The sequence below is a fragment of the Notothenia rossii genome (genome assembly GCF_949606895.1).
Source record: "Notothenia rossii genome assembly, chromosome: 1".
In the NCBI taxonomy this organism is placed as follows: Eukaryota; Metazoa; Chordata; class Actinopteri; order Perciformes; family Nototheniidae; genus Notothenia; species Notothenia rossii.
Genome location: NC_136912.1, coordinates 65,581,897 through 65,606,822, shown reverse-complemented (window position 1 = coordinate 65,606,822; position 24,926 = coordinate 65,581,897). Strand labels below are relative to the sequence as shown.

General features: G+C 38.1%; 1 protein-coding gene and 1 long non-coding RNA gene across 38 annotated transcripts in view; one reads left to right on the top strand and one right to left on the bottom strand.

The window, feature by feature from the left end:
- Positions 1–24,926, bottom strand: part of ptprfa (protein tyrosine phosphatase receptor type Fa) — a 353,673-nt gene that overhangs the window by 253,458 nt on the left and 75,289 nt on the right. The gene's annotated exons all lie outside the window — the stretch shown is intronic.
- On the top strand, positions 4,310–6,089 carry LOC307015410. The gene is made up of 2 exons (XR_013801506.1): positions 4,310–4,419; positions 4,932–6,089. It is a non-coding gene; the product is annotated as an uncharacterized lncRNA (long non-coding RNA).

Genomic DNA, 24,926 nt, shown 5'->3' with positions numbered 1-24,926 from the left:
TGTGGACGGTCGGAGCATATAGCCTATATTGCGTTAGCTTAGCCGATCTCCATTTAGACAACAAATCAAATCAAGTTTTATTTATATAGCACATTTTTAAACGATTTTTGGTCGAGCCAAAGTGCTGTACATATAATAAAAATACCCTACAGTAAAGACACTTTACAGCAAATACAACAGCACCGTTTGTGCAGAATATCAGTATGAGAAAACGACACCCCTCTGTCCTTAGACCCTCACATTGTACAATGAAAAACCTCCGGAGAAAAACACACAGTTTTAAAAGGGGAAAAATGGGAGAAAACCTCAGGGAGAGCAACAGAGGAGGGATCCCTCTCCCAGGACGGACAGACGTGCAATAGATGCCGTGTGTAAATCGAAGAGATAATACATTTTAACAGCGTAGGTAGACCAAATGTTTGGAAATGCATGTGTCTATAATAAGAAGATCACGCATTTTAAAAGGTTTTTCGCCTACCGTCTGTCTGCAGACTTGTCAAAGCATTAATTCATGGTTTTTACTAACCGCTATCAGTATGTTGTTACTTCGGCATCATTTTGAAACGTGTATTACAATTAAATCACGGTCAAATATGTTCATCTTGTTGTAGTTGTAGCCCCCTTGACAGTGATTCTCTCTCTAGTTTAGCAAACTCAGCCGGACTCAGCCCTGTTTGTTGGCCTCGATAGAACCACGATTTAGTCGGGCTAGAAAAAAGGTGAAAAAGTAGCCCCGGGCCAAAACTAGGCCAAGTGGAAGCGCAACCAAAAACGGGCCCCGCACGGCTCGGCACGCTTAAAGCGAACTCCACGCTGCATTGGAAACGCGCATTACAAGCTCTACGAGAGGCTGCTACTCCAACACCTCATGCCACTCATAGACACCAAGCTGACTAAAAACCAAGCTGGTTTCCGTCCTGGCCGCTCCTGTGCTGGACAGCTACTCAACCTCACCCAACACATTGAGGATGGGTTTGAAGGAAAACAAATAACTGGAGCAGCATTCATAGATCTTTCTGCTGCCTATGACACTGTCCAACACCGTACAATGGTCAGGAACTACTGGACATGACTGGTGACCTGAATCTGTGACAAGTTATCAAAAGCCTCCTCAACAACAGGCGCTTCGGTCAGGAAACTACTGGACATGACTGGTGACCTGAATCTGTGACAAGTTATCAAAAGCCTCCTCAACAACAGGCGCTTCAACGTCAAATTAAATGACCAGAGGAGCAAGTGGAAAACCCAAAAGAACGGCCTCCCACAAGGTAGCATACTGGCCCCCCTCCTGTTCAACATATACACAAACGACCAGCCATTACCCCCAGAATGCTAGCGTTTCATCTATGCAGATGACCTCTGCATCACCACCCAACAAGTAGACCTCCAGAAGATTGAGCCTGTCCTTGAAAGTGCCCTCCAAGAAATGTCAAGCTACTACAATAACAACCACCTGAAACCCAACCCATCAAAAACCCAACTATGCAGCTTCCACCTGAGGAACTGAGACGCTAATAAAGAACTGAGCGTCACCTGGGATGGCCACAAACTGTCCAACCATGCGCATCCCATGTATCTTGGTGTTACACTGGATAGGACACTCTCCTTCATTAAACACCTGGAGAACACCAAAGCCAAGGTCAACACCCGCAACAACATCCTGCGCAAACTAGTGAACTCCAAGTGGGGCGTAGATCCACCAACAATCCATGCAACTGCCATGGCCCTGTGTTTCTCTACAGTAGAGTATGCCTGCTCAAGCTGGAGCCGATCACGTCACACCAAACTGGTTGACACAGTCTTGAATGACACCTGCCGCATCATCACGGGATGCGTTAAGACAACACCTGTCCCGTGCCTCTATGCGCTAGCCGGCATCTCTCCCCCGCACATCAGACGACTAGGTATCGCTCAAGATGAACGGAGAACACAGGAGACAGACATCAGACACCCTTTGCATGGCCATGTAGCACCCCCACGCAGGCTCCGATCCAGAGCCAGTTTTGTGCAGACAGTCCTGCCCCTCCAGACAACCAAACAAGCAGCAAGGACCAACATCTGGGAAGATGTATGGCAAAAAAATGACACACAAGCTCTTGAATGGATGGACAGAGGAATCACACCAACGGAATGTCTCACTTGTGGCCACGACCTTGGCTGGACAACCTGGAAGTCACTTAATAGACTGCGTGTGGAACAGGGGAGGTGCAAAGCACTGATGAAAGTGTGGAACTCCACCACAGAAGACACGTGCAGCTGTGGATCAGTGCAGAATATGTCCCACCTACTGGAATGTGCCGATGCCCCCCGGTGCAGTCCAGAAGACCTGGCAGAACCTACCCCATCAGCCATGGCCTGTGCCCGATACTGGCAGAACGACATCTGAGATTGCTACGGACTCGAAGAAGAAGGCCACAATAACCATTGCATAAAAAATTGATTCTGTGATTTTCCTTCTTTGGAGGAGATCAAGATTTTAACTGCATCATACCGTAGTACAAAATGACTGTAGCTGATACATTTGCTTATCGATAATGCTGAGTCAGCCATTACTTTCACAGTAGTAGACCTTTTTCAGGGCAGAATCAAACACAGCAGGAAAAGCACATGTGGAATTGAATACATTGATAGAGCTCCTGTCTACCGTAATACATAAGGCCACCTGGGATACACTTTAAATACCCATGTATTTAATGTATTAGATGAAATGAATAGTCTTTGGGGAAAAAGTTACATTTTTGCCTTTGAGTTCTGGTTAATTTCCTGTGCACAGTCAGAGCTGTTATGCTCACCACTTCGGCAACTGTCATACTGGATGTAATCTTGTTTACTGCACTGTGTTTCACATCAAGGAAGGAGTAGGAGCCGAGTCATCATTTATGATGAGGGACGTTTAGAACCGGCAACCATTCCAATTTTGGATTTTCTAAAGACAACGGGTAAACCTCAATTCTATCTTTAAGAGAGTTACAGAATGTTGCGGCAGTATACACTCAGAGTATCAATTGTACAATTTTAAAAAACTATGGCTCCACTGCTGTTTATTATTAGGCCCTTGATGTCAGCCCTGCAGTTATAACATGACAAGTGCAAAGAAAATTGGAAAAGCCGAACATCAACTGCAACATCTACAACAGCTGCTGCAGCAATCAGAACCAGCAGATAGTGTGTGTTCAGCCTCTCTGCAGACAACCACTGCTGCCATCTGCCTCAGCTACACATCCATCTTCAGATGCCAGTAAATACCCTGTGTGTGCTGTGTGCTCTGCATGTGTGACCATTAAAGAGGGTTTCATCCCTCCACATTCTTCTTCTATACCCCCAAAGCTTTTTTCTTATTCAAAAGAAGACCTTAACCTAAAGTACTCTTTAATGTTTAAGCCTTATAAGTTTGTCTGTTTTGCACATCCTCCTATTAATATCTAATAATAAAATAATACAATTCAATAACGTGCTTTAACCACCAGGTGTACCATTCTATCAGCTCTGCACCGTTATGGTGTAAATACAGCCTATCTACCTATTGGATCAAATATAAAAGTCAGCCGAATTAGTGTTGATACTGCAAGAAGACGTATTGTGTGAAAAGAAATGTAAGATGTTGTTTAATTGCTTATATATATTTATGATCCACGTCACGTTTTCAGTTTTGGCGACAGTTCTTCCTGTTTGTCTAGTAGTCTTCTCAGCAGGGCTCTATAAATAAAGAACTACTGCAGATATGTAATATTTAATGCAGCCGAACCGTGTATTACAATGCCGTTATAAGATGACTTTCAAAGATAAAAGCAAGCACACTCGGAATAAAGTATTATTTTATTTAAAAAAAACGTTTTCAGATTTCACATCACGTAAACACCAAATACCAGCATGCATTGCGGGTAAACCATCCAATCATCGAGCTGAGGATCTTGCCTACATCTGTTTCCGGTTTCGTTTATCACCGATGCATTTTGTTATACACACAATCCTTCACATTTACATTTTAATTTGCATTAAAGTATTTCCTGAGGCCTTCTAACATGTTTTTAAATATAACTACGGTTGTAGTTGAAGAGTTTGTAAATTAACATGAACCAAAACTGTTTCCTGGCAACTCAATCATCGTCACGTCCGTTAATTCCACATCCACACCATAGACTGTATATATAAATGGACGTAGGGTCCGTGACGTCACCCATAGGATTCTGCAGAGTTGCAGAGAAGCCCTTAGTAGGTGGAGTCGGCCACTAACGGCTCGACAGTGACGTCAGAGTTCAACTCCCGCCTTCTCCAGCCTGCTCCAAATAAGGGCAAAGAGGCGGAGCCGAGGCGGGACCTGCTGCCACCGAGCTGAAAGTTCCAGAGCTAGCTTAAGCTACCAAGCTAAGCTAACATGCTCCCCATCTGCACACTGCCTTGGCATTTTACGTTTCTAAGGTAAGCGGACATGAAACTACTCAGCAAAACTATAAATAATAATCTAAGTTATTGAGCTTTTAGCATAATACTTCAGAATCTTAAAATCCCTTAACGTTTGTATGCAATTGTGCTAGATTCAACACTGGAATCAAGTAAATATTAATATGTTTGCATGACATTAGTTATTTATATTTTGATATCACTTAATTATACGTTTAATACATTTAAGTCAAGCTAAGGTACATTTCATGGTAGGTAGTTCTTAACTGTGAGGCCTCCTCCAAACAGCATAATAACCAGACTGTATCATTAAAACTAAGTACCAGTTCAAGATCCTTGACTTTAGACAAACAATTCAAAAGACAACATGTATTTAAAGACCAATCTTTATTTGAATGTGCCTTTTAACTTGATATATTAGTTATACAGTAATAGTATTGAAAATCTAAAAAAACTGTGCAACTCAACAGTCAACTTTATTTTGTTTCTTAAAGCATTTGTTTTTTTCATTTTCCCCCTCTCATATTCAGTGTGGACGGATTGAGACAGCATGGTGTCCAGAAAACTGCAGAGACTTCAGGGAGAAACCTCCGTGTGATGGACGTCCTGTCTGTTGGTATGGCCCGCAGAGGACTGAGGGTCTTTCCTCAGCGAGGAGGACCAGGCCTGATGGAGGAGCCCATGCTGGGCAAAGCTGATACCAACTGCACAGGCCTAGTCTTTCACTTTATTTGACTAAATGTGTTTATTTGTACATTTAATAGTTTTACACCTTCTGTCCATATGTGCTTTTTATTTAAAACATGTTTGATTAAGTTTTGGTTGACATTTCAATCAATTGTATTTGCACTCCTTTTGTCCATTATTCTTACTGAAAATGTTAGATTACACATTCACATCTGACTGAAGATTGGCCCCATTTATTTGTAACTCTGCGGTACAAGGCACAAGTGATGTGAAGCTCATAAAGCGAGGTAAATAGAAATAATCAGCTGATGGAATGTAGATGCGGAAATAGGTGAATTCGATCAGCTGACTGTTTTTACAATAAAAGTAGTTTTTTAGTGTACTGGTCTTAAAATCTCATAGCATCAGCTTTTAATTTTCCTCTTGGATGTTCTTCTTGACCCTCAGAGAAGGAAACATTTTGTGTCTTTCAGGCATGTCCTTTCCTAACAAAAATTACAGGAAACATAAAACATATTATTGCAGAACAAGTGTGTTGTTTATGAAAGCGGTGTGTTTGTGTGTTTAGGGGCTGTAGATATAATTATTTTGTAATTGTCATGTTTTTATTTTATTTCAACAGTGAGCTACAAAGACAATCAGATTATGAATGAAAAGTATGAAGTTCATCAACATTGAAATATATGTTATTATCAAAATAATATTTAAGTTATCAAAACGTAGTGCAACTGTAGAAGTATGTTCTGTTGTCTCAATGAAAGAATAACTTTTACCACGTTTTTTTGAACAATATTCAGAGATAAATAGTAGCAGTTCTCACTATGTGTTAAATATCTTTGCCTTTAATACATTAAATTAGAAAGCTGACAAAATCATATTGCTTGTTAACATCTAAATGTAACTTTTTGCACAGAAAAAACCCTCAACTTCACTGGTGTGTAGGTGATCTAGTATTGTTTAATGGAATGTATATCAGTGTATTAAAGTCAATACTTTCTTGATTCTTTGTACAGTATGAAAAAAAGAGTCTTTGTACCTGAGCTGAAGTTCACTGCTGTGAGGAGTCCAGTTCTGTCTCTCACTCTCTGGTCCAGCCTGTCTGCATCACCTGGGCAGCTTAAACAAACAGATATATATGTAAAGTACCATGTGTACAAACAATATAACTGATTCTCTTCTGTTGAACATGTTGGATTGTGTATTGTCCGAGTCAGGGTCCTTTTTATTTTACTGTAACTTTGGAGGTTGTGTTACCGATGCTTACTGTTTATTTGATACCCATTTGGTAATGCAATTCATAAAAACAACAAGGTTTGGGTTCGTTCTTCAGATGACTGTGACGTTAACGTGTAAGCTCAATAATGAACTCCAGCTCAACCAACCATATTGTAATATCTAAGTAATCATCTTGAAATATGACATTAATAATTGTAATATACACACATCTTATTGTGAGGTTGATTTCACATACACTACTACTTCGACATTAGCTTGTCTACATACTTGAGCATAGCCAATTTAAATTAACCTTAGTGATGCATACAGTTCCTACCTACATAATAAAATATCTCTCTAAGTTACAAGGATGACCTTATTTTATCAACCTCAAACAGAAGCTGTTTGTTCAACAGTATTATCCCACTTAAGGCTTAACACTTCTCTATTTCGTTTTAACCTTTATATATACAGTCTATGATTTTAACTTGGAGGCTACGATTAGCATCGTTAAAAGCGATGTAGCTACCACTCGCTTACACGCTAACCCAAGCCATTACGTCGATTAAAATCATTAACACATAAATAAAGCACTCAAATTTCACTTACCGCAAAACCGCATTCATGCACCGTCTGTTTTAACCGCAGAGCGAGTCACAATAGCCCGATATATAAGCATGAAGAACAAACAACCACGGCCAGCTTCAAGTTGTGTTTCCTGGATGAACTGACCAGGCAGTGGCTAGCTTCAGGGAGTGAAGACCACGCCCTAATTTATGCAAAAACTTTAAGACCTAATATAAATAAAAGGGTCGTGTTAGAAAACAACTCACTCACAGATCCATAATCATGAAGGTGGAATCTAACTATATCGATAATAAAATGTATGCAGAAAACATGTAGGTAGAAACATGTTTTTAGAAACATGTTTTTTTCTGCTGTAAAATTGGGCATTTTAAAATGGGGGTCTATGGAAATTGCTCCTTTCTGCAGTCATCGCCTATCGGCCAATATATGAACTGCAGTATGTAGCACTTCCGTATAGAGAACCGCAGTGACGCGTCGTAAAACCCGGAAGTAAACTTCTTCCGGTTCCTTTGTCAAAAACCAATGCAAATTCTCCATAGGATTTTGGAAAATAGCTCGAAATAAGGTCTGTGGTTGACACACATTTAAGAGAGGGATCACGTTTTGTTCAGCCGGATAATCTCCACATGTCAACCCTACTTTTATAATTTTTGAATCATAAATCTGGTCGCCAGAAGCAAAATGCTAACGTTATGCTATAAACGAACTACAAGCCAGTACAGCAGCAGGGTCGCACGACTTCAACGTCACGCCAACTTAAGATCGTTTCAACTGACTTGCACTGAAACTGCACTTTGAACACTTTAAATATATTAACATTTTAAACTGTATACCCCGGTTATCTAGGCCCTTTTTGTTTTGTTTAATGTGTACCACGTTTATCTAGGCCCTTTTTGTTTTGTTTAATGTGTACCATGTTTATCTATGCCCTTTTTGTTTTGTTTTATGTATACATGTCACACTGTGGGAAACGATATTTAGAGATTTCTGGATGTATAACACATGTCGAATTTTTGACAATAAAGTTGAATTTGACTTTCACGTGCTTGCATATTTTAACAAAGCTTTTCATTTTAGCCACACTGAATTTAACTAGAAGTCATGGCTGTGTCAATTACCAGTCTGATATCGTTTTACAAAGATGACAAGAAGAGTGTAGATAGAGGAGAGAACCACTACAAGTCAGGACACGTAACAGTGCAGCCTCGATGAAGGTGTGCTTACCGGTGTTGTCAGGGCTAGCATGAGGGACAAGGTTTATAGTGTCGGTGAGTAGTGATAGCAAGAGTACCGTTAACCTAGAGTTAATTTATTCACATTAATTCCCATCAACAAATCAATTGTATGTGTCACATGAAATCTTTATTAGGCAAGGCGAGTTTATTTATATAGCACTTTTTAACACAAGGCAATTCAAAGTGCTTTACAAAAAATTAAAGACATTAAGAAAATGGCATTTAAAATTAGTCATTAAAAAGAAAAGCTCATAAAATAAACATTAAAAGAAAAAATACATGGATAAAAGTTACAGTGCAGTCTAAGATATGAATAGTTCAATTAAGAGCAGTGACAAAAAGAAAAGTCCTCAGCCTGGATTTAAAAGTAATAACAGTTTTAGCAGACCTGCAAGTTTCTGGGAGTTTGTTCCAGATATTTGGAGCATAATAACTGAACGCTGCTTCTCCATGTTTAGTTCTGACTCTGGGGACAGAAAGCTGACCCGTCCCTGAAGACCTGAGAGACTTGGATGGTTCATAATTTAGCAGGAGGTCAGAAATGTATTTTGGGCCTAAACCATTCAGTGCTTTATAAACAGCAGCAGTATTTTGAAATCTATTCTTTGACACACAGGAAGCCAGTGTAAAGACTTCAGAACAGGAGTGATGTGATCCTCTTTCTTAGTGTCAGTGAGGAACCAGAGTAAAGACTTCAGAACAGGAGTGATGTGATCCACTTTCTTAGTGTTAGTGAGGACTCGAGCAGCGGTGTTCTGAATCAGCTGCAGCTTTCTAATAGATTTTTTTGTGAGACCTGTGAAGACACCATTGCAGTAGTCCAGTCTACTGAAGATAAAAGCATGGACACGTTTTTCCAAATCCTGCTGTGACATTAGTCTTTTAATCCTAGATATGTTCTTTAGGTGATAATAGGCTGATTTAGTGACTGTTTTAATGTGACTGTTGAAACCAATAACTAATTTAACCCGCTCACAAGAGAGCCCACCTCCGAAGAATCGTGACTGGTTGAGGGACAGACTCGGGGGCAGGTTTTCAGGAATTTATTGGCTTCTCTCCCCCGAGCCAGAAGAGGAACACTGCAGCTTGGAAACACTTACTGTTCCTGAAATTATCAAATCTGTTGGGCATCAGGGACCTGAGGCAATTGTGGCAAGCATGGCATTGTCTGAGGAGCAACAGAGGGCAATTCAGGTGGCTACCACTGGTCAGCGAACCAACCCAAACCGGCATTTGTTCAGGAAAGGAAGGTTGACTGCCAGCAACTTTGGAGCTGTCCTGAGGTCAAAGCGTGTGACTGCTTCCTTTATTGCCAGGGTGCTAGGGCAACAACAGGCCCTTGATGGTGTTTTGCCTGTACAGTGGGGGACTATGAATGAATGTGAGGGCGTCAGGGCATTCACCACTGCAACCCAGATGCAGGTCCATGAGTCAGATTTGTGGCTCTCCCTATCAGGATTGTTGGGGGCATCTCCAGATGGTCTGGTAGGGTCTTCCGCTATGCTGGAGGTAAAGTGTCCCTACGGAGCCAGGGAAATTTCAATTAGTGAAGCATTGCAAATCAAGGGCTTCTGTGTCAGTAAGGAAGGAGAAACATTCAGCCTGCGTGAGGAACATCCTTACTGGCACCAAGTGCAAGGTCAGCTTCACCTCACTGCAAGAAAGAAGAAGAAATAATACAATTGTGATTTTTTAAAAATTTACATTTACTCGCCTTTGCAATGTTGTGGTTGTTAGAGTGTTAGGTTTCCTGTCAGCTCGTCTGTTGGGAAGATATAAAATATTAGTTTCATGGAAGTCACACCGTCAAATTAAGACATACAGTACATAGGCTAAAATAAAACATCTAAAGATATAACCTTGCACTTCGATAAGTCTCGGGAACATTTTCACTATTTTTACATTTTTATAGATGAAAATTGAACTAAAGAAATAAATGGTAGATTAATCCATATTGAAAATAGATGTCAGCTGCTACACTAATTATAATAGTTATATTTCTTAATTAATTAAGATAAGATATTACTGTATTGATCCCAATTTGGGAAATGTTTGTGTTGCAGCAGCATAACAAGAAAAACAAAATATAAGTTATTATATATACAAAAGTATGTGAGGGATGGAATATTAAATTGAATATAAATGTAAAATGTACATGTGATTTTACGTCCAAGAGAAGCTATGGAGCAGAGAGTTCTCTGCCAGCCAGAGGTGATTTGTTATTAGTTCAATATGTCAAACTGATTTCCCTGACTACAATCTTTAGTTACATGGTGAAACGTTATGCTGCTTGTACTAATTAGACTTATCATATAAGCCACACAGGTTTTAATAGGATGTATTCATTATCTTTACTTATGTTGCAGTCTTTTCAGCAGCGCCATTTCTAAAACGGCGATACAGTCACTACCCATCATTTACATTTCACCGTGACATGGACAAAAATGTAACGTCAGCTTACCTCATGACACGAATCCAGACTCTCCTTTGGAAAACATCGGCCGGGAAATGATAGAACAAGCACGTTTCATGCGAAGACCTGTGGCTGCAACCCGGAGCAAAGCAACAAACCATTGCGTAGCTAACTAGTAGCGCTAGCTTTAGCTAACGTTGGCTAACGAAACGAACTGCCGAGTAAAATTGGAAAACACTGGTAATTAATTATTCTATAATTTGTAAAACTACGGTGTTAAAAACGACAATTTCAAAAATTCAGATTCTAATGGTCAAATATAGATATACAGATACTAAAGATAGGCAGGTACTTGCCTTCAAGAAGAACACAGGGGAAAACAAACTTAGCGGGAGTGTTTGTTCGGCGTAATGACGTACAACGGCCTTGACAATTTCTGTAGTCCTATTCAGCCACTCGGTAACAACCATCGTTTTTCAGACACGTAAACTCTTCAAAAATCCCCAGTGGGGTCACTGCTGATGTATTTAATGTCGTAGAACAAAACGTGATTTATCTCTTAAATTTGTGTCAACCACAGACCTTATTTCGAGCTATTTTCCAAAACCATATGGAAAAAATGCATTGCTTTTTGGGGAAGGAACCGGAAGTGCTAAAAATGCTAACTTACTTCCGGGTTTTACGACGCGTCACTGCGGTTCTCTATTGGCGTCCCGGCTCTCCCCCAGAGTTTGCCGCTTGATCCACACATATGGATTAATGTAGCCTTTGTTTCTGCTAAAAGAGGTGTGGACCAGCTGGGGAAACAAGAAAATTGGCGTAATCGAGTGTGACTCTTAAAAAATAAATCATTATTATATTAATATTGATAATAACAACCGACCGTCGGGGTAGCATTTGCTTGGCATTTCCGGTTATTTCTCCACTGGTTAACATGGGTTAACAATACCGTCTAACTGTCATGTTTGAAGGGACGAAATCATGACATCTTCACGTCTCCCAGCATGGTAAATCGTCACATGTTCACGTCTTCCCGTGATATTGGGTTGATTCTAGCGCACTCAAGCTGGTTTCTCCATTCTTACCTGCCCTACCTTTAAGTCACATTGTCACTGTTTATGAAATAATTACTTTAGACGTTGTGTGCTATATCAAATTATACGATATGTGAATGTGTACACACTTACCTATGCCCCCATGTATCCAAATATCAATGTATACAGATGTAATACTTCAACTTGACAAAGCCTCCAAGAATAGTCCACAAGCAAAGAGTGTGAGCATGTTTCTTACAATATAACCCACTACGTATGTTGTTAATCCCTGTAGGCCACAGTGAGTAAAAGCCCCATACCCTGTTCAAATACTGTTGTGATACAACTGAGGTAATAAAAGCAAAGCCTCACAGCTGAACAGTCCTGAGTTAGGGTGTAATACAAATTCATTATCACTCACAAGCATCTTGCAACAGTTTTTTAAGCTGTGGGGCACATGCTGAGACATCCCAGAAGTATTCAGAGTGATACGGTGAGTGATTTCAAATTCCAGAGAACCATTAGCAGAAATATTTGTTTTAGAGGAAGTGCCTGGAAGGTATTACTTTCATATTTCTTGTTGTGATCACTGGCAGCAGTGCTGAGTAAGGGTAAAATACCAAGCAGACTTGGAATTGGTTTACATGACATCCAACAATATAGAAGGAATATGGCCATCACATCTTCAAAGTGCTAGTGGAAATGTCCAAAAAACACTTTCGCAGATTTTCTGTTTTTAATGATTTGCAGTAAATGTTGTTTGAGCACAAAGAAATTATTTTCTCTAAAAAAGGCATCTACCATTAACGCTCAAAGGAGTTTTCTACTAGACTGTAGGAGGAGGGTTTATGACCTCGTCACATAAACACATTTATATTTTTGTTTATGGTACATAATTGCGTTTTTGAGGCAAAACTCTTAATTTGAGTTATGCAGAAACTGATATTATAATAGCCGTGCATGTGATAATGGTCGTGGATGTAAAAATAATGAAAACTGAAAAGTTTTGCATGCAACAAATACACGTAACACAACTATTGTAAATAATGTTGGGAACATATTTAGGATAAGAGAGAGCTCACAATCGACATCCCATTCCATTGCTTTTTTGGGCGATCTTCCCACTCTCAACACCTCCAAACTGTCATTCTCATGGCAATAACTGTTTCAAAGAAAACTATTTTACTAAACTAGGAAGGTAGAACAACAATATCAACTAACCATCGTCTCAACGATTTAACAGATCAGGCAAACCTTGATAAACTCTCTTGAAACCTTAATGACAATATCAATTAATGAAATTTAAATAAAACCTGGTCCCCTTCCCTGCAGTACATCCAGAGCTGATTCCTCTTTACACCAGCTTGGCCAAACCCCCTACACAACAATAGAACATCTTGAAGTGATAAAATAGCACAATATTATAAGACTTATTTCCTCCTTATTGTCTTTTTTTATCTCCTTTTCCTCCTAGCGGTTTTGTTATTTCATTTTTGTTATGTATTGTTTTTATTGTTTATATTGTTTATAATTATATTTTATCTTTCTTTCATTATTGCTTCTTAAAAATCTAAAATTATATCAAAAACATTTAAAAAAAAGAAAACATTTAGGAAGAAAACAAAGCATCAAAATGTAATAATAACTTTGTTTGTTGGCTTTTTGCCACAGCAAAGGTAATGTAATTGTTGACATGTTAGTGAAATTGTTGCTAAAAGAGTAGACCTTAAGAAGAATGTTATAGCAGGAGAGTGAAACATACATTTCATTTCACTCTAAAGCTCCTTAGAGGCCAAAGGAAGCCTCAGACTTAGCTCATAATTCTCTGCAGGCTTTTAAAGACATTTTTATTATAACAATATTGATTTTAGCAACGTTTTATTTTCTTTATATTCTCCAACTCTAAAGAAACCCTATTAAACGTTCTGAGCTTTTATTTTCCTGTAGTGTGTTTTTGTGTAGTAAATGGTCAGCAAAGGCTAAGATCCCAAAGTTTCCTCCCCCCTGTCTGAAACGCCTCCATTCAATTCCTTTGTTTATCTTAGTAACATAGTGACATCACTACCTAACACTCGCCTTCTATTGGCCAGCACTCCAACACATTGTAGGCGATAGGCAAAGGGGTGGGACATCTCTAAGTGGTTGACCAATCACAACCGGCCAGCTAACCAATCAGAGCAGACTGGGCTCTGATTTCAGACAGAGGGTGAAAAGAGGTGCTGCAGCACAGGCAGTATGAGAAGAAAAAAAAAGAGCTTTTTGAACATTAAAGCATGGAGACATGTCACAGAGGCACAATACACCAACATTTACCTGGAAATTAGCAGCGTAGGGCCCGTTTAATGCTTGCTTGAAAGCTGCAGTGGTCTTCAGTTTAGTAGATATGTTAGGTTAGCGTTATTGATTCCAATGTGGGAAATTGTATTGTCGCAACAGCATGTAAACAATTGCATTTTATTTGAATTAAAAACATTTAATTTAATCAAATATATCAGAAAAGTAACAGAAAGAATAAGTATATATATATATCTATATCAAGTATAACATGAAATAAACTTTACACATCAACAGTAAAAGTTATATATCTAAAGAGTATCTACAGTATATACTACTACTTATATATACTACTATAATAGTCAGAGTCATTTTGTATACACTGTAATAGACAGAATACATGTGTATACTCTATGATAGAATGCAGCTTTTACATACACATTTAAGATTATAACTATTTACCAACAGCGATTTATGAAAATAATAAAGAAAGGAATGTGTGTGAATATGTGCAGCTGGACTATGTCCAACAACACAAACACTGAGAGTGAGGGGATTATGTGTGTGATAACGTGACTGCATTATCTACCTAATGTATACTGCATGTTGTAACTACTTTACTTTACAAGGATCCAGACTCCTGAATGTCTGGCCAGTAAAAATTAAACTACTGAGCACTGTGCGTTCTCTGAGCCCTGAGGTCGTTACATTGATTACTGGAAGCGTTGACAGCAGTTGCTCTCAGGTCATCTCACCGTCTGACAGCAAATCAAATAATGCAAGCAAATGGTTATGGCAAGCCATATCAGGATAACATCCTGAACACACTATACCTGCTTTAGTTACAAGACACTGGCAATGTACAGCTCAGAGTGAAAGTTGTTTTTTATTATAATTCTATCACCTATATCTAAAACAGATGTAAGTATGGTGGCCGACAGGTGCAAACGTTCTGTAACGGCCCATAGCACTTCCATTAGTAGAAACACGCTGCAGATTCAGAAACGATGCAAATATAAAAACACAAATGAGCCGAAACACATGCCAATGAAGTAACATCTTCAATAACTTAACAACACAGCATTGAGAACATTCACCAACATGACGAAACATGCGCAGAATTGGTGAATGATTTCGAAATTCTGTTTGTCATTGTCCCATTGTGTTTTGAGCTTCTTGCAGCATTTTTTACTTGCAGTGTTTTGTGTTTGCAGCTTTTAGTCTATGAAGTGCTTTTAGTAAACCCTGCGCATGCTTCGTCAAGTTTGTGAATGACTTCTAAAGGTGCATATCTTCTGAAGTTGGTGAAGACGTTTCTTCATTTACATGTGTTTTCTCACTGCAGCACATTTCTTGTATTGGAAGTGTTTTAGGAGGTTGTAGCGCAGTTAATAAGAAAAATGTTATTAAATGTAACTCCGCCAAACAGCATGCTGGGTACAGTCTGCCCACATGGATATAGGCGTAAACACTGTGCACTTACACCCCAGCTCAGAGCCCTATTGTTCATATCTGATTGGCCTAGTCAATTTGATAATGACCGCATTGTATTTTTAATTATATTTAGAAAAACAATGAGCCATACTGTGTTTGCATGTGTGGTTATATGTAACTATTTTAGCATTTTGTAAATGGGCTTCATTTATACAGTGCTTTGCTGGTCTTTGCTACCCCTCAAAGCGCTTTACATACACAAGTCAGCATTCACCAATCACAGCCATTCATACAGAGGTTGAGACTGTCATACAAGGTACCACCTGCTTAAGATGACTATTGACTAACTTTCAGTCACACACACGCATACATTGGCTGTGCCATCTGGAAATGTGGACTGCAGGTTCTGGGTATCGAACTAACAAACTTGGAATTAGAGGATGACCATCTGCCTCATGAGCCACAGGAGTCCCAACTAACCCAGCTAGCGGGAAACGTTCTCACAACTTTGGCTAACGTTACCTATTGGTTCTAACAAGGTTTTAAAGAAACGTTTTAATCTGATGTTCAAAGAACCTTTTTTGGATGTTTATTTGTTCAAATAAGGTTCCTATAAGGTTTAAGGTTAGCTAAGACTTAACGTTTTAACTGCAACATTCAGAGGATGTTTTGAGGATGTTATTAAGGCCTGAGATGAAAGAAAGTTTTTTTATAAAACGTTCCTTTAATGTGATATGTTAACAAATGTGGAACGTTTTGCCTGCAACATTCTAAGGACGTATTGTGGACGCTGTTGGGTAACACATTAAAGATGTTCTTGATAAAATGTTCCCTCAATGTTACATGATAACAAATGAAGAACATTCTCCAAGAAACATTCTGAAAATGTTTTCAGGATGTTATTCTTTTTTTTATAAAACGTTGCTGTTATGGCAAATATTAATACGGTCATGGTCAACGTCAGATTTATTTCTAGAGCGCTTTAAAAAACAAACTTGTTGCATTTTTTTTAAAAGGATGTTTTAAAAAAAATCTGATGTCACCATATTTTCCTTTTGAAAAAAATAAACAAGCACGTAATTCATGATAAGCTGTAAGCAGATATTGCATGTTTGCGGTGGCATGTGTGAGTTCCCAGCTAGAAATGTTTTATTTTGGTTCCAAGAATGTTCTTCTGAAAGGTAGGATAACGTTCTTTAAAACATTCTTGAAATGTTTGGTGATAACCTTCTTAAGATGTTTTTGATAACCTTCTTAAGATGTTTTTGATAACATTATTAGAACATTATGCCCTACTGTTCTTAAAACGTTTTCAGCGGGGCATTTTATTTTGGTTCCCAGAATGTTCTTCTGACAGGTAGGATAACATTCTCTAAAAACATTCATAACATTTTTGGTGATAACTTTCTTAAGATGTATGAGCGCATACACCTTAATAATAAGTGCCGTTGGAATTATCTACATGATAGGAAAGGAGGTTTCAAACTTCCTTTATAACCTCCTTTAGCTTAGGAACCACTGAACTTCCCTTACCGAAAGGAGAGGAGAAAATGCTGCCCCACAATGCCTTGCAGCCGCAGCATTTGCCATCACACAACAGTCGGCCGTTCACGGAAACAACCGAATATGACGGAGAAATTATATCATGAAACTTACGGTGCTTATTAAGCATTTTGAAACGTATGTGGTAAGTTGCCAAAATGCTTTGTTTTGAACGTTCAACAGTATTATAATCAAAAAGAGAAATATGAACGTTAGTTTTTACTGAAATGATTAAATAAAGTCAACATTTCACAGAGCTGTGTGGGGTTTGTTCAACTTTTAAAATATGTTTGAATGGTGATATACACAGTGATAGATGTTAAGGACTAACGTTTATAATAAATACATCCCAGCTAGCGGGGAACATTCTCACAACTTTGGCTAACGTTACCTATTGGTTCTAACAAGGTTTTAAAGAAACGTTTTAATCTGATGTTCAAATAACCTTTTTAGGATGTTTATTATTTCAAATAATATTCCTATAAGGTTTAAGGTTAACTAAGACATAACGTTTTAACTGCAACATTCAGAGGATGTTTTGAGGATGTTATTGAGGCCTGAGATGACAGAGCGGTTTTTTATAAAATGTTCCTTTCATGTGATAACAAAGGTGGAATGTTTTGCCTGCAACATTCTAAGGACGTGTTTTGGACGCTCTTGGGGTAACGTATTAAAGATGTTCTTTATAAAACGTTCCCTCAATGTTACATGATAACAAATAAAGAACATTCTCCAAGCAACATTCTGAAAATGTTTTCAGGATGTTATTGAGGCCTGAGATGACAAAATGTTTTATAAAATGTTCCTTTAATGTGATAAGTCAACAAAGGTGGAATGTTTTGCCTCCAACATTCTAAGGATGTGTTTTGGACGTTGTTGGGGTAACACATTAAAGATGTTCTTTTATAGAACATTCCCTCAATGTTACATGATGACCAAAGAAGAACATTTTGAAAGCAACATTTGGATAATGTTTTCAGGAGGTTATTATTTTTTTATAAAATGTTCATGTGTTGCGAAATATTAACAGGGTCATGGTCAACGTCAGATTTATTTGTAGTGCGCTTTAAAAAACAAAGTTGTTGCATTTGTTTGAAAAGGATGTTTGAAAAAGAAATCTGATGTCACCACATTTTCCTTTTTAGAAAAAAACAAGTAAGTAATTCATGATATTGCATGTTTGCGTAGGCATGTCTGACTTCCCAGCTAGACATTGTTGGTTCTAAAAACATTTTGAGTATGTTACCATTCATTGTTCTAGGAATGGTTTCATCGAGAAGTTTTATTTTGGTTCCTAGAATGTACTTCTGAAAGGTAGGATAACGTTCTCTAAAAACATTCTTAAAATGTTTGGTGATAACATTGTTCGAACATTTTACCCCAAGTGTTTTTGTTTTTTATGAACATATCTCTATTGTCATATGGATCGAATAACACTTAGAAAACCAAAGACAGACATATAGAAGTCTCATTACTCTGCATGTTTTTAGAGCTAGGCTAAATGAAATGCTTGTTGATACTATGGGCACTTGTAAATGTCTATAACTATGTAAATGTATCCTGTAAATATAATGTTTAATTTCCTTTATTTTTTTATGTTTCATGTGGAACCTATATGCTGCAGGTCTCCCTTGAAAAAGAGATCTATGATCTCAATGGGACCAATCTCGTTAAATAAAGGTTTGAAATGAGAAGAACGGACCGACTATCACTACCCGTCCCTGAAACCCCTGTTAGTGTTTGTATGTGTTTTTTTCTACTGTGTGTCTCTCTCTCTGCCTGCTGGTCTGCTCTACACGGCTGGGAGCAATCTCCAATCAACCACACCTGCAACCTGCTCGTCAGCCACACTATGAAAGCCTGCAGCCTGCACTCATTCCCTGCCGGATTGTTGCCGTGAACGGTTTGTTGCGTGCCGCTATAGCTTTTTACCAGCATATTCTTTGACAACTTTGCCTGCTTTTGCCTCACACTGATTTTTGTGTCTCTCCCAGGAGGAATCCAAGGCCTTCCACACTCACAAGACCAGCCAGGCCTCTCTACCCACCCTGGAACAACTGTTTCCCACTGCCGCCATAACCAACCTCCACTCCCAGCTCCCCTTTTCTAATAAACAAATGTTACTTTCACCATTGATTCCGAGTCATCCTTTTAAATATGTTAATAGTCAAATTCCAATAGTTAAGTAAACTATAATAATCATCCTAATGACCACAGTGGTCAGTCCACTTACCCAGGAATTTTGACTTGAACAATTACAGGAATATTATGTCTTTATGTTCAAATAATGTAAACATATTTTAGTAAATTGTTACCATAGAACATTTGCATAATTTATTTAACATAAACCATGTTATCTTTCTCAAATAATAACATTCTGGCAACATAACAAATCTAACTTGCAGCTGAAAATGTTTTAAGAACAGTAGGGCATAATGTTCTAACAATGTTATCAAAAACATTTTAAGAATGTTTTTAGAGAACGTTATCCTACCTTTCAGAAGAACATTCTGGGAACCAAAATAAAAGCTTCTGCTGAAAACGTTTTAAGAATAGTAGGGCATAATGTTCTAACAATGTTTTCAAAAACATTTTAAGAAGGTTATCACCAAACATTTTAAGAATGTTTTTAGAGAGCGTTATCCTACCTTTCAGAAGAACATTCTGGGAACCAAACAAAAACTTCCCGCTGAAAACGTTTTAAGAATAGTTGGGCATAATGTTCCAACAATGTTATCACCAAACATTTTAAGAATGTTTTTAGAGAACGTTATCCTACCTTTCAGAAGAACGTTCTGGGAACCAAACAAAAACTTCCCGCTGAAAACCTTCCTAGAACAATGACTAACATTCTCAGAATGTTTTTAGAACCAAACATTTCTAGCTGGGAAGGCTAATGTTGGGACAAGTGTGATAAATGAGTCTCTTTACTTGAGTTATTGTCTACATCTTTGTTCTATAATTTTTCCTCAGATTCTGAATAGAAGTTAATTATTGAAAGCTTTTGGATATGTCTTTCTATTGACAGCAGTGGCACTTAATACTTCACATAAAGTGCTGCTGGACTGCCATTGTACTCTTTCCCTAATGATCATAAGCAAATCACAGAAATGGGTTTCAGTTGGGTTTATATGCATTCATTTCCATCAGCTTTAACGGGCAAATTATGTGTTCAGAAAGAGAAAAGCAGAAAGTGGAGACTCTCTGTTGCAAATTAGCGTATCTAAATGCACAGATGACTGTAAATTCAGAATTAAGCTTACAGTAACCTATTACAGAGAAAACAAATAATATGTTTGTTGGCTGTTCCGACCCCCTAACAAGTTTTTGGATGTTTCCAGCCACTCATAAAGCCAGATAGAATTAAAAGAAACTTTTCAAAATAGCTTAAAAAATGAATTATTTTGTTGTTAATGATTAACACTTGGACATGGTTGTACTTTCAAATGCTGTGTAAATAAGATGTATTCTAGTAAACCACATGTTGTTACCCTTTTTTGTTTATGGTTGGATTTAGCAACAGCATGATGTATAAAAATGTGTTCATGTGGTGCAAATAGAGCAGGAGAGTTCAGCAAAGACACAATTATGCTGCTCAATGTCTGCTTAATAACTGCTGCTGTTTTTAAAGAACTGTATAAGACAGAAAATGTATGAACGCATAATATTATTTTTGTTTTTTAATGTTACTTGTTCATCTTAACCCCATTGACTGTATATATTTATTTGTGGACTATTGTTTTAAAGCCTAGATGGCTGTTGCCATCTGTTTTGTTGTATTTATCAAAAGGGTGTGGAACACTTTTCATGACCATCGCTTAGTGGTCAATGAAGCCAAAACAGCCTTGAGGAAATAAAACTTGATTTCTTCTGGTTATCTTTCCTTTTGCATCCCTTTTCCTTAAGCCCCGCCTCCCAACTGCCACGTAGGTCTCTGCTCCGCCGAAAGAACAGAGAGGGAAAATGACATGCCCAACTTTTTTTAGAACTACAGTATTGAATGGCCATTCAAGTGATTGTACCTAGTCTAAGGCCCCATGGAAGTTGCAATACAATGGTTTGGCCACTAGAAAAGCTACTTCCTGAGGGCTTGTGGAGGTGAAGGTATACGAATGGCTATTGACTCCAATAGACAGGTTGCTGTTGTAGTAATTTGTCAAACACAAAGTAACCATGACCGAAAACATGGCTGCTTTATGTTTTATTTTACCCTAACAGGACCATAGAATAAAATAAATACCATGATGTTAGCTATTGAAACTCTTTAGAAATATATTTATGAGGTAATAAATAAAGCGTGAACTAGGGACATTTTGGTATAGACTGTAAAAACGTTTTGCAACCAGTAGAGTTGCAATACTTCAGTAAAGTCTTCAACCTGTAATTGGATGTGTTTCCTATGAAACTACATATCAGCTTTAACAGTGTTGGGTTTTGACGATAGAATCTTATAATCAAAGTGACCACAACCTTGATACCTCATTCAGATCATTTGAATCGCCTCAATCAACAGAACCGAAGAAAAGGATGGATACGCAATCAGAGGGACAAAAGAAAAGATTGAAGAGAGAGATGTTACTGAGTGGTTTTATTTGGTCCTGCTGATGAGATGGTCCACTCTATAGCCTATAAAGGATTATTCAGCACTCTTGTTGATGTCCAAATCCCCCAGCTTTAGTGTACTGTTAAAAGGTTTTCTTTATTGTGGCATAGGCGGGCCTTTCTCCACTTCAGGTCCGAAGTCCACAGAGATAAGGGCGGCACTCAGGCCCTGTTAAGTCCTCATATTAACATGAGTCTCTAGTGATCCGACCACAAGTGGACACTTCCAGGTATCATGCTCAGACCTGGTATTAGAATGCATCTCCACATGCGCCTTGACTACTTATATATAACAAAAAAACGAAGACTAATGAAAAAGCAGTGCCTAACATCATAATTTTCTCCGCCAAGAGGTTGTCCAGAATTTCATATATGGATATGCAAAAACATTGTTTACCCACGGTCCCAGGGGAACTCCATGCTGCAGACATCGCACCATTTACAGGGCAAAAAGCTGGGTGCCAGACCACCAGAAAAAGGCACTGAAAACATAATTGTACAAAGACTACATAAAAAAACACTAAATTCATTCTGTGACGTGAGAAATACTTTGAAGAAATAATGATTAAAAATAAAAAAACTGGCGAAAAACATATAGCCACCAACATCATGTGGCCATATGCTACACTATTGATCAGAACACCCAAAATGGTGTGCTGAGCAACAGTGCCCAGTGGGTATCAAACAGCAGTATTATGCAGCAGCAACAATGCATAAAATATATGATATTTTAGTGTAATCCCTTGTATGCCATCAGGGTAATCTCTGCCTCGGGCTCTTAGGGGAAGCAGCTCACTAAAGGAACAATCCCATTCTGAGCTGTTGTCTGTATCAGCAAAACTCCATTCAAAGAACAAGGTACATAACAAAATATCACTAATAACCAACAAACTGCAACAAAAGTTAGATCAACCATCTTTTCTGAATCTGGCCAAGCATCTTCTCTTGTTCGGCAAACAAATTATCCACCAAAGACTATTAGTTAAAGTCTTATATCAATTCACCTATCAGTCACATTTCTCACATATATTTCTTATCCTACTGTATAAGGAAAAATATGTTACATCAAAAGTCTATAATAAAATGCTACCCAATAAACACAAATGAGCAAAAGATGTCGGAAAGAGGTCAAGAGGGTACAAAAAAAATCGAGAATAATAGCTTAGGGAAATTAATTTCTAAGCTTTCTGGAAATGTGGGCCGAGAATAATATAGTTGAATAACCATGGTGTATGTTAGAAGCCAGAGTATATCTCAAACTAACACGGCAAAAGTATGGAACAATGGTAATGTAATGGTCATTTTGTATTTATATGAATAATATTGTGTACTTTTGTACTTTCTATGAGAGGAAGAGAAATGGGAACCTGTGATTTACATAATAACATAATATAGAATAAGATAAGAGTAAATGGGAGTTTATGAGTGCAGTCACTGACAGTTGTTAAATGAGAAGTGATGTAAGAAGGGAGATAAACCTACAGTCCGCTATCTCCTGGCATTACTCTCCCCTCAGTCCCACAATGCTCCTCTGCACACGCTGATTAGTCCCCCTTCATCACTCTGTGGAGACTCAGAGATTATATACAGGCTATTTGTCGATGGGGTTTTTCACTTACTGATGGCCCAGACAGCTGGCAGGAAGAAAGACTGGCTGTCATGGGGCAGCTGCAGAGGAGAAGCAACCTTCAGAGAGCTGTGATACATGAACACAGTGAGATGAAGCACTGTACTCTTCCATTACCAATCATTATAATGTGTTCATTAATCCACACGTCGTATATCCAACTAGTGAATTATAGTGAAAAACAGACACCTCCTTTTTGACATTGAAGGTTTCTTTGTGCTGTTATAATGCAAAAATGGGTTCAACACAGCTTTCTATCATCTACCAATGTAATTGAATTGTTATTACACTAATGAAACAGCCACCTCTTCAGACCTGTACAAAGGGTTTATTTGTTTAACTTTTTTTTTTGTAGTCAAATTCTGACTGAATATGATGGAGTCCTGTTCCTATAAGTCCCCCCCCCCAATGAACTTGGGATCAATTAGCCTAGTTTTAATTTTTGAAACTTTTGTCTAATGTTGGATAACATTTTACCAATCATTTTGATTTTGACCACTCCTTCTTGCATATAGACAGACAGCCAAGTTAAAGTTGACTTAACTGAAAGTTATGATAGCATTAGCTTAGCTCTAATACATGTCTTTCAGCAATTTTGAAGGTTTGTTCAGGTTGTCAGGTTGTCATAAAAAGACAGTAGATAGTTTATTTGCATAAGTTGTTGTTTGGCTTAGGTGGTTCACAGCTAACATTAATATTGGCCTCAATCCTCCTGAATGTTAATGTTAGCGCTAAAATGACAATGTATTGCTAACTTTATCTGGCAGAAACAGTGACTTAATGAATTTTTACTAGTGCAACAGGTCAGGCAGCTATCTGATTCTAAAGAGGAAATGTTTAGGCAGTAGCTAGTGTTTTGCATTTTAGAGCAGGGATTCGATTCTACATATGCATGAAGGTCATTTAGACTTTGCATGAAAACAATGATAAATTACCTTGCATTTGTCCATAGCTGTTTATTTTTGTTATTTATTGTTGAAAATGTTCCACATCTTTGTCAGTTTTTTGTTGATAAAATAACATTGGGTCATGTAGACGGATAATGAAAAGAAGACAACAAACTGAAAGATTATACAGACAAAATAAAAACAGCATCCCATGAGGTCTCATGTCTCAGTATGAGATGTTCTAAATCAAAGTGCAACCATGTAAGAACAAACAGTGCTATGTTTTTCAGGACAGCATGAGTCAATTTCCTGCGAATCTCAAGGATGGAATAAGATGGCTCCGGTGAATAATTGATGTCCTTCTAAAAGCCACCTCGCAGCCAATTACTGCCACAGCAGCCCAATTTCCTCGAGCCAAGTGTGCTGTCACCCCAAACCTCTGCAGTCCTACACTTTTCTGAAACACTAAAACACATCAGCAACAACATCTGGAAAGAGGGGGGAAATAAGACCAACGCTTCATATCACATAGAGTAGAGACTTTTGAGTTCAAATGACAAACAGACTTCCGTCCTAGGGTTATTGTTGATCATCACTTATCATTCAGTGATGCATTTGCCGTCCCACTATATTGACAGTTGTGTTAAATGTGGGAGCTGTAATATATGTTTAGAATGAATGGAAGGCAGAGAGAAGGTTGATTACATCTTAAGCCAAAACTGAATTTCAGCATAATGAGAGTAATTTTAGCTGCCACTGAAAAGCTGAGGAAAATATAACCGATCCAAAGATTTTAAAGAATAAGATAATGATATTTGAGCCTACTACTCAAGAGGTAATAATGGGGTTCAGAAAACCTTTGTCTACAATTGCTTGAGTTATTTTGGTAGCAAAGACTCTCACAAAGTAGAATCCTATTGCAGAAGGGTTCCACCTGAGAATTCTGACCATGACCTGATATATATATATTTTTTAAAGAAACCAAAG